This window comes from Ruditapes philippinarum, unplaced genomic scaffold (genome assembly GCF_026571515.1).
Source record: "Ruditapes philippinarum isolate M1 unplaced genomic scaffold, ASM2657151v2 ctg142_1_1_1_1, whole genome shotgun sequence".
Lineage (NCBI taxonomy): Eukaryota > Metazoa > Mollusca > Bivalvia > Venerida > Veneridae > Ruditapes > Ruditapes philippinarum.
Genome location: NW_026860152.1, coordinates 214233 through 230107, shown reverse-complemented (window position 1 = coordinate 230107; position 15875 = coordinate 214233).

Here is a 15875-nt window from a genome sequence, read left to right as displayed (position 1 = left end):
TTCCTCTAGATTACATAGTTCCTGGTTATATTTTTGCTTTTATCTACTTTACAGATTTACTGTAGTTTAAAGATCACTGAACTTCTTTCCAAAGGTTGTAAACACAAATTATAATTTATCAATATTCACTTATAAATTGTTCTTTATAAATATTTGTGTTTCATTGTTGTAAATAGTCTGTTTGAACAATTAATAAAATATTACACCGATAATATTTTCAAAGTATGCCATAGCGATGTTTTAAACGCAAAACGATAGTACTACGCACTTGGCATCGTTCTGGACATTGCACACCTTTAATATTTAAATTTTGTTATAGAACATATCTGTCGTTTACTCATATATTTAATGTATTTAACAGATTTCTACCAATTAAAAACCAATAAGTTATCGAATAACGTTATAAAGTATTGTTATATGAATGATTTTTGTTGTCGCTTTTCTTTAACAAGGGGATTTAAAGTTTTTCCTTGATTTAAACAGTTATTGTGCGATATGACATGATCGACACGATCAGAAAATAATTGAACACATTTGTAAGAGGATTCAGTTTACATGTATATCTCGTGTAAAATGTAATTGTATTTATAACAGGAGTCGTTCTTAAAATGCAAAGAAGTTTATGCCAAAACAGCAATTTCATTTGTCTGGCATTACATCAAATATTAATAAAATTTCATGAGTGAAGTGTTTGGTTGATCCTGAATGAGATTAAAACATGCAAAATTAATATACCAACGTACCCCTGTTCATTTATATAGAGAAAATTAGAACATTGAAACATTTAAAGTATAGATGGAATTCTATAAATAAAATTCTGCGTTTAATAAGAATAAAGAAATATGGAATACAAGCGAGAGAAAAAGAGTACCTGTACATTACTCAATCACTAGGCCCTCTAACACCAGTTGGAAACATGCCATGTAAACCTGTATGCAAAAACTACATGCATAAATGATTTCTTTGCCAAAATGCACGCGCTAGTTTGGTAACAGAAGACAAGAGTGTTTTGCAATTTTTCGCTTTTGTAGAAAACAAGATACTTTGAAATAAATATAATTTTACTTGGTAGCTTTTTCATGTAAGTATGTTTCTGGTGAAATGTCTGTCAATACAAGAAGAACAAGAAAGAGAATTAAAGTTTTTGTTAAAATTTGGAAAAAACTCACGACTCTCCAAAATTTAGAGAACGTTTGTAGTAAAGATTATGCTGTTCATTTTGGTATTGTCAAGGATTGAATATGAGATCGGTAATTCAAAATTTTGATTAACAAATTAATTTTTACATGAAAACTTCAAACAATTTAACACTGATTTATTTCTATGAAGAATATTAAGACATCTTAACAAATAGAAAGAAAACTTAACACTTCGGACTTGAAATTCAAAAAAGTACGATATACTGGTATTGAAAGACAAAATCGTATCAGTATAAAACACTGTTGGAACTTGAGCACCATTTATATCATTAATTTAATTGATAAATGAATATTATTTATTAAGACAGAAATATTTGTAATGCTTGGTGCTCAATTCTGAAGTTCATAATCATGGCATCCAGTCGTAGAAAGAGAATAATAATTTAAAAAATGCCAATTAATGAAATAAAATGAAGTTAATAATTTAATATCAAAGAATTCTGCGATGTTTAATTGAAACAAAATTTTTTGTATAGTTATACTTTCACTTTTTCGTTAGATTTTGATCAACAAAAGGTGAAAACACTTTCGATTTTCTAAACACGTCTTATTTGTTCATGAATGATTACAACATTCTTTCTCTGTCGGATTATTTATTTGCGTAGATAGATTAATGCTTGAATTAATTAAGACAAAAATAATGTAGATAAAAATAACAAAAATGATCTCGTTTACGTTTTGCATAATTAGATTGTAGTCAGAACAAATATACAAATATTCACGTTTTGATATATATTTCAAATCGAATTAAAAACAACCAAAATAACGTTGAAGTAAGGTAAAATCGAGATTTACTTGTTCATATTCTTTGCACGTTAATATAACACGTCATTTTAACATGCCAATGATTAAAAAGATGTAAAAACAAAACCAAGTGCATCATTCTATTTTATTACCAATAAATTCAAGTAATATCAAATTAAAAACCATCCCTAAATTAAAAGAATATTGATAAACTGTGTTATATAACCGTTTAAAGTAAGCTTAAATTATTGGCTAGCATTGCTATATTACTGTTCAGTATATTGAACATTACTTCATTCATATGATATCTGATATAAATCTAATAATAATGTACTGTGACAACAAGGTTTGGTTTAACATAACGTCTTTTTTCCCATGCTCAGAATATGTCATATTTCAGTTAACGTAGGAGAGTATATTTGCTTCATTCTACAAACTGAAACATTTGTGCACTCTGTTGAGAGATAATGATATAAAATAACAATCCCGATGGTTATGAAATATGAAAATCGAAAACTACACACATTTTAACTAGTCAAACACTAGCTTCAGATTGAAAAAAATTCTGGCATTACATTAAAATTTCACATTCCAGTACTTCAGATCATACTAAAGGTATGCGAGTGACCATGCTACAAAAGCAAGATTTAGTCAATGAAATGCCATTTTTCATGTATATAATAAAATACATGATTACGTTAAAACAAAATTTTCAATGGATTTCTATGCCCGTGTTAAGTACGTTTTTGATAAACCGGTGACCAGATTTAAAAGTTCAGAAAACAAAGAAATATGCGGGGGAAACGGGTTTTTATTGTTTATATTTCTTTTTCTATGGGTTTGCAAGATTTCCATATGGTCTGCTCAATGGAAGATGCAAAACACTCTTTTCTTCTGTCACCAAACTAGCGCGTGCATTTTGGCAAAGAAATCATTTATGCATGTGATTTTTGCATACAGGTTTACATGGCATTGCAATTGTATGTATCCAAATTAATCATCAGGGAAATGTGCGAAGAAAACGAATCGTCAATAATCCATTTTTAGCAATTGGTTACAACTAGTCATACAATACAATTGATCCACGTCACGACAAAACCAACATAATGGGTTTGCGACCAGCGTGGATCCAGACCAGCCTGCGCTTTCGGCGCAGTCTGATCAGGATCTATGCTGTTCGCTACCAGTTTCTCTACTTGTGATAGAGTTTGTAAGCGAACAGCATGGATCCTGATCAGACTGCGCGGATGCGTAGGCTAGTCTGGATCCATGCTGGTCGCAAACCCATTATGTTCGTTTTGTCGTGACACGGCTCAATCACGCTTTATGTTATCAATTATGAATGTTTAGATTAAGATAGTTAATCAAATTTGAAAAATAGAAACTTTAGCTAGGTAAAGTAAGTCAATTATAAAAATATCCATTCATTTTATTAATATGATTGAACTTCACAAAAACGTACGACTATAGCTATTTACTATCATGGCTAAGCATGCTTAAGATAATACCTTTTATTCATTAAATGTATGTAATGGCTTCAAAAGAACTAACTTTATATATCATTCTATTGCTAAAATTTGTTTATAAAGATTTTTTTTGAAAACCAGAATTGTTTTAAATTCAGTGAATTTAGGCTTCAGAATAGGTGAAGTCGTGGCATTCAATGTCTTTTAAGGCTGTAAATCTACAGGGCTTGAAACAAGTCACGACAATTGAAGAATTGTGCATCTGTTATTATTATGATTAATCAACGATGAAAAACTTGGAAATCTATTTAATCAGTTTTTGGACTTGTAGATCTGTAACACTCATTTAACCCCATATAAAAACAACTTTAGACGCTTTTAAAGGTTAAGCATAAGATAACTTGTTTTATCTGTGATCATCTTAAAATGTCACAACCTTGTGTCAACCGTAAAAGCCAGATTTTTGACAACCTTAAAAAATGGTAAGAGCAAATAAAGTCAATAGTTTGCCTGTGTACATTGTGTAATTCAGCACAATGGTAACTGACAACTCATGACAAATGACTTACTTCCTCAAGAATTAACTTGATAACCCTGCAATGATTTATTACTGTGTAACTGCATTAAATTTTCTTTAAATTTTCTAGTCCGTGTCACGTACCATATATAACTTCTTTGTGATGTGTATAACAGGCAAGTACTTGCAGTCATTCTTTGTCATTGTTTTCATTACACAGGTAGCGTAAATCGTCAGAGACAGTATCCGCGTTGTCGTTAAGTAGAAATGCTGTGTTTTTATGACAAATATGCAGCTTTGACATAAAAATCTGGAACCTTGTACCTTGAAATAGCTTAAGTGTGTTTTTATGAAGAACTCTTGTCACACGGAGGAAATGTTTCAGTCGTTAATCTGTTAGAAATTTGTGGTTCATTTCGATCTGATTTTGTTTCACACACTTTTATAGTTTCGTGTCAATCAAAGTGATGCTCAATAAATTTAATTACGTCTTTGAACAGTGAATGCTAAAGAAAACAAACTAAAGGCTATTTGTTTCGTCAAAATTAACATACAGACAATTCACAGACTACAGAATTATACATAGCGGTCAATTAAAAGAAATGAAGGTATTAACACATCACATGCAAATTTACATCAAAACTATTTCAGAGAAGTTAAATACGAATATATGCGGAAGCAAACGGAATCCATGCACGTAAATGTATGATATAGATAGAAGTTTATAGAACTGCTTCTTGGTCACCTTATACAATGTTTAAAGAACGCTACACTTGTGCAATTTCGAGCTGGAAATTGGCCTGTCGAGCACCCGTTTGCATATCTTAATGTTTTGTGTTCTTGCGGAATGCAAGAAGATGGTCTGTTTTCAGCTTAAAATAACGCAATCTGGCATCATCTGGAATGTGAGAATTTACCGAAAAGTGACATTTCATTGATCAATTTAAATTACAAAATGAATCTAGGATCTCATAGGTCATTCTAAAATAAAATGTAAAGGAAAGTTCTTGAAATTATAAAATGAAATGCAGAAGATAGTTTAAGATAAAATGTATAGGATAGTTCTTTAACTTTCTAGTTGAACTGTTCAGATATTTAAGTTTTGTTTAACAATATTTCCGCCCACAAACATTTCATTTTACACTGCATCCAGATTTCATTACTTTTCCTTTTCTGCAAGATCCTACTTTAATTTACACAAGATCTGAGTTTTGTTTCTAAAATAACGAGAATAATATCAGAACTTATCAGGTACCCTTAGTTTATGATTCTCAGTAAGTGCATAATATATTATATGATTATTGATGTTTTCAATTGATATGAAGCATAAATTTTCTTATATAATTTGCATATTAATCAAGTATTTATAAAAATAATTGCCTTACCGACTGCGTAGTTGTTGGTGTTACCGAAACATGACAGGTTCGTTTTGAAACACATACATCTTGAAGTGTTCTATTTTCAAGATTTATAAACCCTTCAAGAAATGATTATGTCATTGTTAGGCAAGATATGCTAACATTTCTATATGACATTGCATAAGAACAAAAATATGCAAGTTACCATTTAACTTCAGTCGAGTATTACTTGTCTTAAAAATAGACAAGCCCTCAAAAGAGAAACTTAAGGTGTACAACAAACGAACATATTAAAAAGACATTGCATTTCCTATCTTTCGTTTAAAATGTTGGATTTTGCTAATTTACCATAATGAATTACATTCCTTATGTTTTTTTAAAAAGAAAAAGTAAAGGAAAGAAGAAGAAGAAAATGAGAGAAAATGATAATAAATAATCAAACAAATGTAAAACATTATAGAAATCTTCACGGGGTCAAGCTAGACTTTAGGATAGATACTATAATCATGGCAATTAAAGTGTCTACTATAATATATCATGGTAAATTCAGTCTGTCACGGATTTAAGCTGCATTTCACTGATTTTTGTCTTCAACATCATCACGGATAGATATTGTCACAAATTTAAAGGTGATCTCTTACAAACGCTTTACAATGTAAGTTTTTCTTAATGTCACGTCAAATACATTTCAGAAAGTCCTGCAATTTATCAAATTTGTCCACGACTTCACGTCAATGTTGTGCTATTTTTCTGGTCCTTCGGATTCATTTTTGCCAGCACTTTTTAGTGTTGAGTACCGCTCAAGTCGGTGCTAGGGGGCGTGAGGGATGTAGCACATATTCATTATCCATCATGTACAGACTCAATCAAACCGAGTCTGCAATTATCATGCAATTTTGTTGTGATTAATACTTCCGATGGATCACTAAGTTACCACAAAACTAAATCAAATAGTTACCACAAAACTAAAAATAACGTTAAAATGCAAAAGTTTTGTCATTTAAAGCCTTAATGGATATTAAATAAACATGATTTGTATTTAAAATTGTATTCATTTTCCATGTCAGATTAGTGCATTAGAATAGATAGGACGACGCATTTCTTTCCCTCAGATAAAACGTACTTACTTTGTATAAAACTTCGCGTTTAATGCCACAATAACTATTCAAATGTATTTGATGATGAATTGCTTTAAAAACATTTCAAGTAGTTCATGCTGTTTCTATGGTATTTACCGGCTATTCCTCGCAATACTCTTTGTTTAGTAACAATAAACAGTCTGTAAGAATAAATAGAAAATAAGTGTTTCTCTGGCTTAAGCATTTATTTACTTTGAAATAGATAATTTGCATTTAAGCTGCATGCCTCCAGATGAAGAAAATCAATTTTGAGAAAATGTACTGAAATTTTAAGAAAGGTGAAACATTCAAGATCCAAGTTATACTTTCCATGTTATGTGCAATTTCTTATTTTCTCTATTTTAAGACTGATTTTGCAGTCTTTTATTTACCACATTTCTACTGCGTTACTAACACAGTAAAGGCTATTTTTGCATTTTCTGTGTCTGTGTTTATCAAGCTTTCAAAGATTTCTTGGTATGGACTCATTTGTCATACACATGTATCTACTTTTGAAAGACAATGTTGCGTTCAGTTACATTAAAAAGATTACGAAAAAGAGGGATAGCAAGGACTTGGACTTGGAAATTTTAAATTCCCAAGCTATATCTCATTGAAAGTATAAAATGTTCTTGAAGGCACTTCCCCAGTAAAATCAAGTGTAGACATGCAAAAATTGTGATTATTTTTGCTTTTATAACATTGTTAGCCGTATAGAATTCCTTCAATCACTTTTTAATTTCCGTGTTGAATAAATGTTATATATTTGTCTTCGTGTGATGTCCTTAAAAGTTGATGATACAGCTCTAAGATAACCATTAAAACGTACTTTAAAACTTTATTTAACCATTAAATAAATAAAATTCCACTGCCGTACTAAGACAATTTTGTTTATTTTTGGTCAAAATATATATCACAGTGTTTGTACATAAAAGGCTTTTATTACTTCAGTAACAGTAATTTAACATATTATAGCATTTAAGTTATGTTTTGTAATGTAATGTTTCAATGTACATATGAGCACGAGTGCTTAATTTTGAATTTCAACATAAAAATATCCGTCATTTAAGCATTTCTTTTCATGCAAATTATACTTTTAAAAGGGATACACGGCAAATTGAATGACAGTGACACATATATACAGGTGTAACAATTACAAGATACATGTATGATTAATATATATTGCCCATAGTTGTTTCATGAATTCGATTTACAAAAGTTTTGAACAAAATGATTATAAGATACTGCAAAGTATAACATGCCTAAAACATCAAAGATGTAAGGTTCTAAGAAGATGTAAAGTATGTTGTGGTTTTAATTTCAACGTTAAATGATTAAAGCCTTAACATTTTTTTCCTATTTAAGACCCATGCAATTTTAAACTGCAAAGCATGAAGAACAGGTTTATGGTAAGCATAATAGTAATATTGTCATTACCATCCCTAACAGTATGATATTTTATTATTTTCCGAATATTAACAAGGTACAAGTTATAACAAATCAAATACAATGAAAACATCTACGAATAGAAATTAAATAATCACTGTTTATACTTTTAAGTTCGAAGCAACGGTTATTATAGTTACTTTCCAAGTTCAACAGTTCAACGTACGCACGTTATTTGACACCATAAAATTAACTTAACGTTTGATAAGCCAGATTTGCATGATTAGACGATACATTGATCTTGTTAAAGTGTGTAAAGCATTACTTATGATCCTTGTCGCAACCATGGTTACAATCCTGTGTTCTTTGCAGCCTCACAACAGGATTTGTAAGGGTAAAAAGTGTCATTCTTTTCATGTGTACATAAAGAATAGAGCATTTGTTTAAGCAAAATGATAATTGACAATTAATGACAAATTAAACATATGGTTGCTGCTTATGTTCACGTGTCCAATATTTCTAACAGGTTTTAATGGAAGTACGTTTATTTTTATGTAATATAACTTAATTTACTTGGGAATGATTGTAGAAAAAGGGATCTTTTAAAAAAAACACAGAATTACTACATATTTCGGTTTGTTCACACGATTTAGTCAGCTAATCATATTTTGCTTGGTTAACATTTTAACATGGTTAGCTTTCTTGTTCCAACAATGATCTGTTAAATAAATGATAACATATCGACATGATTGTACCAATTCAGCTAGATTCTATAGAAATTTTGAAAAAACAATTGTTCACTATTAAATAGCAATTAAGATCTACTGCCAATAAAATTCGTGTTATATGACGCAACATATATAGGTTCCCTGTGCAAAGATTGAGATGAATGTGTTAAGCGCCTGGAAAATAAAGTGAATACAAACGTTGTGCTTTTGTGCATATTTTCTGCACTTAAGATTTTACAGTTAGTGTAAATCACTGATTGCAATTTCCGCAAGTTTAATTTTTCAAACTTTTATGTAATCGTTAAGTACGCTAGAGGTTTATTATGACAAACATGGGGCTTATACACAAACCTTGTGAACTGAAATTGTTTATTTATGTTTTTACGCTGAACTCTTGTCACTGCAAGGAAATATATATGTTGTTCAGCAGTTCAAAATGTGTCTTTCATTTCAGACTCTTTTTATAGAATCATGTCAGTTAAAATGATGCTCAAAATTTCATAACGTCATTGAAAAGGACATGCTTACTTAAATATCATCTTTTTCTGCTGCGACACATTTTAAAATTATGCCAAACATAGAACACAGTATTAATCATAACAGCCAATAACAATAGATATATTTTTATTCAACGCATATTATTATTTACATGTGTTTTCAATTTCAACATAAGCTGCCAGTAACGTTAAGATTGTAGATGTCCATGGCATACAGTATGGTTTTATTAATTGTCTCACAAACTTTGTTTCACTTTAGCAGAGGACAATAAGGTTATGCTTTTAAAAGTTTCGGGCATTATAGTTTCTAAGTAAAATATCATTTGAATACAAGTAACTTCCTTATATAAGAGAAAAAATATCTTAAATGAATAATCCATTTTCACAGAAGTTCACCAGGCAAATTGCTACAGCCAAATATTTGTTTTGGTTGAGTTTCACATCACGCCAACACAATAAAGGACAAATGGAGACTTTCAAGGTTTAATGGTGCATTATTCCACGCATAAAATATACAGACACTTCTTCTCTATTATAAGTATATTCAATTTATTTTCAAACTAAGTTTATTGTTCTTATTTTCTGACAAGATCAGACGTGGGCAGCATGTTCACAAATAATAATTGTATTTCAGGAAACAATTCAAATTGTATCAAGTTACAATATGCAATTAAAATATGAAAGCTTGTCAATATCTAATTATCATATATTTCGTAATAAGTTACGAAGAAAAACATGAAGCACAATTCACGTACATCTCCGTTACTTCATAAAAACGGCTTGAATCACATTTTATCATTTTATTTTCAATTTTCTTCATCATAAGAAGTTACTTATAAGAGCCGACAAAATGCCAAAATCTCGCTCAAAACAGTGGTCAGGGCATCATTTTCACGAAAGATCTTGAAAAGTAAACAATTTCGTTGAAATGATCTTGATGAGGGATAAAGAGTTATGTCTTTGCAGCCGTATGCGACTATTGATTTTTTTCAGTTCGGTTCAATAAAAAATATATTGGCCAGTTTTTTTACCGCGTTGGAAATCCTGTCAGGTATCCGCCATTTATTGCACAATTCTGCGTTACTTATTGAACGAATCGTGCGATAATTTCACATTCCGACGTTACTGGATATCAACGGTGAATAAGAGACAGTTTTGAAAATGAAGTGGACATTTGAGGTTCTAAATGTTTATGAGTACTAAATTTTAAGTTTTAGTGAGAAGTATTGTGTTTACTTAGTAAAATTGAATTTAGTGGCGTTGACCCTTGCATTAAAGGGTATACAGTGAAAAAAGTAGATGCATGACTCCTCGTTTGGATGATATTTTCAGATTGTGCATAACTTATGAAGGAAAAAACACTGCTTGTGATTTAATTCTTTGACGTTAATATATATATATGTTATTTAATCCACTCATTTTGTCATTGTTTTTTGCGACCAAAACATTATAAAAAAAACAGGAATGTACATATGTTATATATGATATGCATTTGTTTAAGGTTTGTGATTAGATACTTGTGGGTCTGGTTTTAGTGCTTGTGGCGTGGGGGGTAAGCCGAGAAGCCTTGAAAACTGTGTATTGTCTCCTTTAAGTCATTGGGATTTTGAAGTACGTGTACATTTGTTTGAAAATATTCGAGGCTTTCTACTTACACATGATTAATTTTCATCGAGTGGTATGAAAAAAATACTTCTTGAGTGGCGGTAGCCACGGGTGAAATATGAAATCATTCCACAAGATGAATATAAATCTTTTATGTATAGAAGAAACTTGTATTTTCTGTTTATTATGTACATTTTCTCCTTTTTTTGACATTACAATTTAAAAGATTTCACATGAAGCTTTGTGTATTGGCTGAATTAATTTAGAAAAAAGTAATCCGACAAGACACCAGTGAAAACACGGAAAATATGTTTCACTGATGTGAAAGTATTGTGTATAATAAAACACGTTATTCTAACACGTTAATTTGTTAATTTAACGTTTCGTAAAACATCAATCTTATTCATACAGCTACATCAAAAATGTTTAAAACAAAAGCAAGTGCATCATTTTATTACCAATAAATACAAGTAATCACAAATTTACAACCACCCTCTAATAAAAAAAATATTGTATTTATAACTTTTTAATTTCGTGTTTCAAAGTACCTAACATTGCTTTAACATTTATCTATCACTGCTCACTATATGGAACATTACTTCATTAATACGGCATTTGATATGAATCTAAAATGTACTGTCACATGATGAATTGTCACAATAGGGTAGGGTTTACCATAACGTCTGTCTTTCTCATTTTACTTAGCTTCCACGCAAAATGCGTCATATTTCAGTTATCGTAGGAGACCATTATTTGCTTCATTCTTCCTACTGTAACATTTGGGTACTCTGTAGAGAGATAATGAAATAGTAAACAATCTCAATGGTTATGATATAGGAAAACGAAAAATGCCACAGTTTAATAGCTCAAACACTAGCTTAAACATGGAATGTTTGTAAAATAACATTAAAATTTCACATTCCAGTACTTCAGGTCGTATTATAGGTACGCGAGTGGCCATATATTAATCATTTAAATGACATTTTCATGTATATATTAAAACACATGATTACTTTAAAAGAAAATGATGTTGTATAACAACAATGTAGTGTTATACTCTTTAATATCGGTGTATTGATCCTTTTCGAATACATTGTAAATTACCAAGAGCTACTAGTTAAGTAGACGAATAAGAGCAATAAATATATTGAAAAGAATACAATTAAACTAATTAATTTCCTATCCAAACCCTTGCGTAAAATCTGTTTTTTATCAGTTCAAAGAAAATATTACGGTCATCTGAATTGCAAATGAAGGTTTTACTGAATCATTCTCAAACACTGTCAAACTCGAAATTATCTTAAATTAATTTTTTACGACATTGAAGTTGTGATTGCATTTCATCATTCCACTATTGATTGAACCTGTTAGAATTCATGTTGCAAGGCTTTTAATATGCTGACTTTCCAGCTGTTCTGGTCGAGAAAGACCTCAGTTGTCCCTTCGTGCATTATTTCATGTACGAACGGGCTCATGATTGGGTTCACCGAAATATATTTTTGCATTACATTTTCTAAATAATTATGTTTTTATAAACTCCATGGTTTTATAGATTTTATCTTCCCTTACAGCTGTTCTTTAAAAATTTCATTTCAAAACCAGAATTGTTTTAAATTAAGTGAATTTAAGCTTAAGAATAGTTTAAGTCGTGGCATTCAATGTATTTTAAAGCTGTAAATATACACAGCTTAAAACAAGTCACAATAGTAGGAAGAATTGTGCATCTGCTATTATTATGATAAATGTACGATGAGAAACTTGGAAATCTATTTAATCATCAGTGTTTAGACTTGTAGATCTGTAACACTCATTTAACCGCCATTTTTGTCACCATATAAAAAAACATCAGACGCTTATAAAGGTTTAGCATAAAATAATTTGTAATGATGTTAAATGCCTTATCTGTGATCATCTCAAAGATGTCACAACCTTGTGTTTACCGAAAAGCAATATTTGTGCCAACCTAAAAACATACTTAGAGCAAATTAAGTCAATAGTTTGCATGTGTACATTAAATTCAGCAACAATAATTATTGACAACTCATGACAAATTGCAGTTGATATTAACATTGTCCGAATGCAAATGGTCTAAGAGGATAAGGAGCGTTTTCCGTTAGTCAAGGAGAATCTTTTTTCGTTTCTTTTTTATTTATTCACGGAGTTACTTCCTCAAGAATTAACTTGATAACTCTGTAATGATTTATTAGAGGATAAGTAATGTGTGATACATTATTTGAGCAGTAAAAAAACATGATGTAAGTTAAGATATATATATATATATTCAAATATAGAACCTTGTGAAATTCTACAAATAATGGAGGCTTTAAAATATGTGTACTGTGTAACTGCATTAATTATTTTTTAAATTTTCTCGTCCGTGTCACGTACCATATATAACTTCTTTGTGATACGTATAACAAACAAGTGATTGCAGGCATTCTTTGTCATTGTTTTCATTACAGTTTGCGTTTTAACAGGTAGCGTAAATCGTCAGAGACAGTATCCCCGTAATCGTTAAGTAGAAATGCTGTGTTTTTATGACAAATATGCAGCTTTGACATAAAAGTCTGGAACATTGTACCTTGAAATAGATTAATTGTGCTTTTATGAAGAACTCTTGTCACACGGAGGAAATGTTTCAGTCGTTAATCAGTTAGAAATGTGTGATTCATTTCGATCCGATTTTGTTTCTCACACTTTTATAGTTTCGTGTCAATCAGAGTGATGCTCAATAAATTTAGTTAAGTCTTTGAAAAGCGAATGCTAACGAAAACCAAGTATAGGTTATTTGTTTCGTCAAAATTTACATACAGACAATTCACAGACTACATAATTATACATAGCTGGCAATAAAAAAAGAAATGAAGGTATAAACACATCACATGCAAATTACTGTCGAAACTATTTTAGAGAAGTTAAACATGAATATATGCGGAAGCAAACGGAATCCGTGCACGGAAATGTATGATATAATTAGAAGTTTATAGAACTGTTTCTTGGTCACCTCGTACAATGTTTAAAGAAGGATGCACTTGTGCTATTTCCCGCTGGAAATCGGTTTTTCAAGCACCCGTTTGGTGTAAGATACACTGCATATCTTAATGTTTTGTGTTCTTGCGGAATGCAAGAAGATGGTCTGTTTATAGTTTAAAAATAAAACGCAATCTGGTATCATCTGTAATGTGAGAATTTTCAGAAAGATGACATTCCTGGTGATGGCATTCCTTTATTTTTTCCCGCTAAAGGTCGGTCTATCATCAGTTTGACTTTGTGTAAAATTTACAGGGAAGAACTGAATATAAGATTTTTTTCATTCGTCAATTATAAAATAAAATGCTAAGGATAGTTTAAGATAAAATGCATAGGATAGTTTTATAACTTTCTAGTTGAATTGCTCAGATATTTAAGTTTTAGTTAACAATTTATCCTCCAATAAACATTTCATTTTAAACTGCATTCAGATTTCAATTATTATACTTTTTCTAGTGAACAGTTTATTTTACACATGATCGGAGTTTTTTTCTTCTAGAATAACGAGAATAATATCAGAACTTATCAGGTACCCTTAGTTTATTATTCTTAATAAGTGTCTTATATATTATATGATTATCGATGTTTTCAATTGATATGATGTTTATAAAGATATGCTAACATTTCTATATGACTTTGCATAAGAACAAACATATGCAAGTTTACCAGATTTACTTCAGCCGAGTATAATATACAAAACCTCAAAAGAGAAACTTAAGATGTACAACAAACGAACATATTAAAAATGACATTGTTTCTTCTATCTTTCATTTAAAATATTGGATTTTGCTAATTTACCATAATGAATTACATTCCTTAGGTTCAATTAAATGAAAATTTATAAGCAAAAACTAGAAGAAATGAGAGAAAATAATAATAAATAACTAAACATGTGTAAAAATTGTAGACATCTTCACGGCGTCAAGCTACCCTATAGGATAGATTCTATCATCATTGCAATTATAGTGCCTAGTATAATATATCATGGTTAATTCAGTCTGTCACGGATTTTAGCTGCATTTCACGGATTTATGTCATCAACAACATCACGGAATAGATATTGTCACAAATTTAAAGGTGATTTCTAACAGACGTTTTACCATGTAAGATTTTTAATGTCACGACAAATACATTTCAGAAAAAATACAAGTCCCGCAATTCATCAAACTGTTCCACGACTTCACTTCAGTGCTGTTCTATTTTTCTGGTCATTCGGGATCATTTATGCCAGCACTATTTAGTGTTGAAAATTGAGTACCGCTCAAGCCGGTGCTAGGGGACGTGAGGGATGTTGCACTTATTCACTACCCCTCATGTACAGACTCAATCAAACCGAGTCTGCAATTTTCATGTAATTTTGTTGTGATTTATGCTTCCGAAGGATCACTTAGTTATCACAAAAGAAAAAAATAACGTTAACGAAACATTTTGCTCTAAATAGCAAAACTTTTGTCATTTAAAGCCTTAAGACATGATTTGTATTTTAAATTGGATTCATTTTTCATGTCAGATTAGTGCATTAGAATTAAATAGGACGACGCATTTCTTTCCCTCTGATAAACGAACTTACTTTGTATCAAACTTCGCGTTAAATGAAACAATAACAATTCAAATGTATTTGATGGTACATTGTTTAAAGTAGTTCATGCTGTTTCTATGGATATTTACTGTTATTTCTCGCGATACTCTTTGTTTGGTAACAATAAAAGGCTGAAAGAACAAATAAAAATAAGTGCTTCTCTGGCTTAAGCATTTATTTACTTTGAAATATTATTTGTATTTAGGCTGCGCGCCTCCAAATGAGCCAAAATATTTCAATAAAATCAGTATTGAGAAAAATGTGCTAAATTTTTAAGAAAGGTAAACACATTCAAGATCCAAGTTAAATTTTTCATGTTATGTGTGGTTTAAGACTGATTTTGTAGTATTTAATTACCATTTTTCTACTGCACGAGCTATTTTTGCATATTTTGACGACTTTTTTATAATTTTCTTTCATTGTAAGTGCCGATTGCAATATGTAAATTACTTTATTTGTTCACATCACAATATTTTACTTTTAAGAACATTTCCAAAATTTTCTTGAAAATTAACATGAATCTGGAGGCGTACTGCTTTAAAATACGTATCGGTCATCCTAGAACAATTTAGAGGATTGTCTAAACGGAACAGATAAGACAGAATTTCATTCGCGTTTTCTGTGTCTGTGTTTATTTAGCTTTCAAGG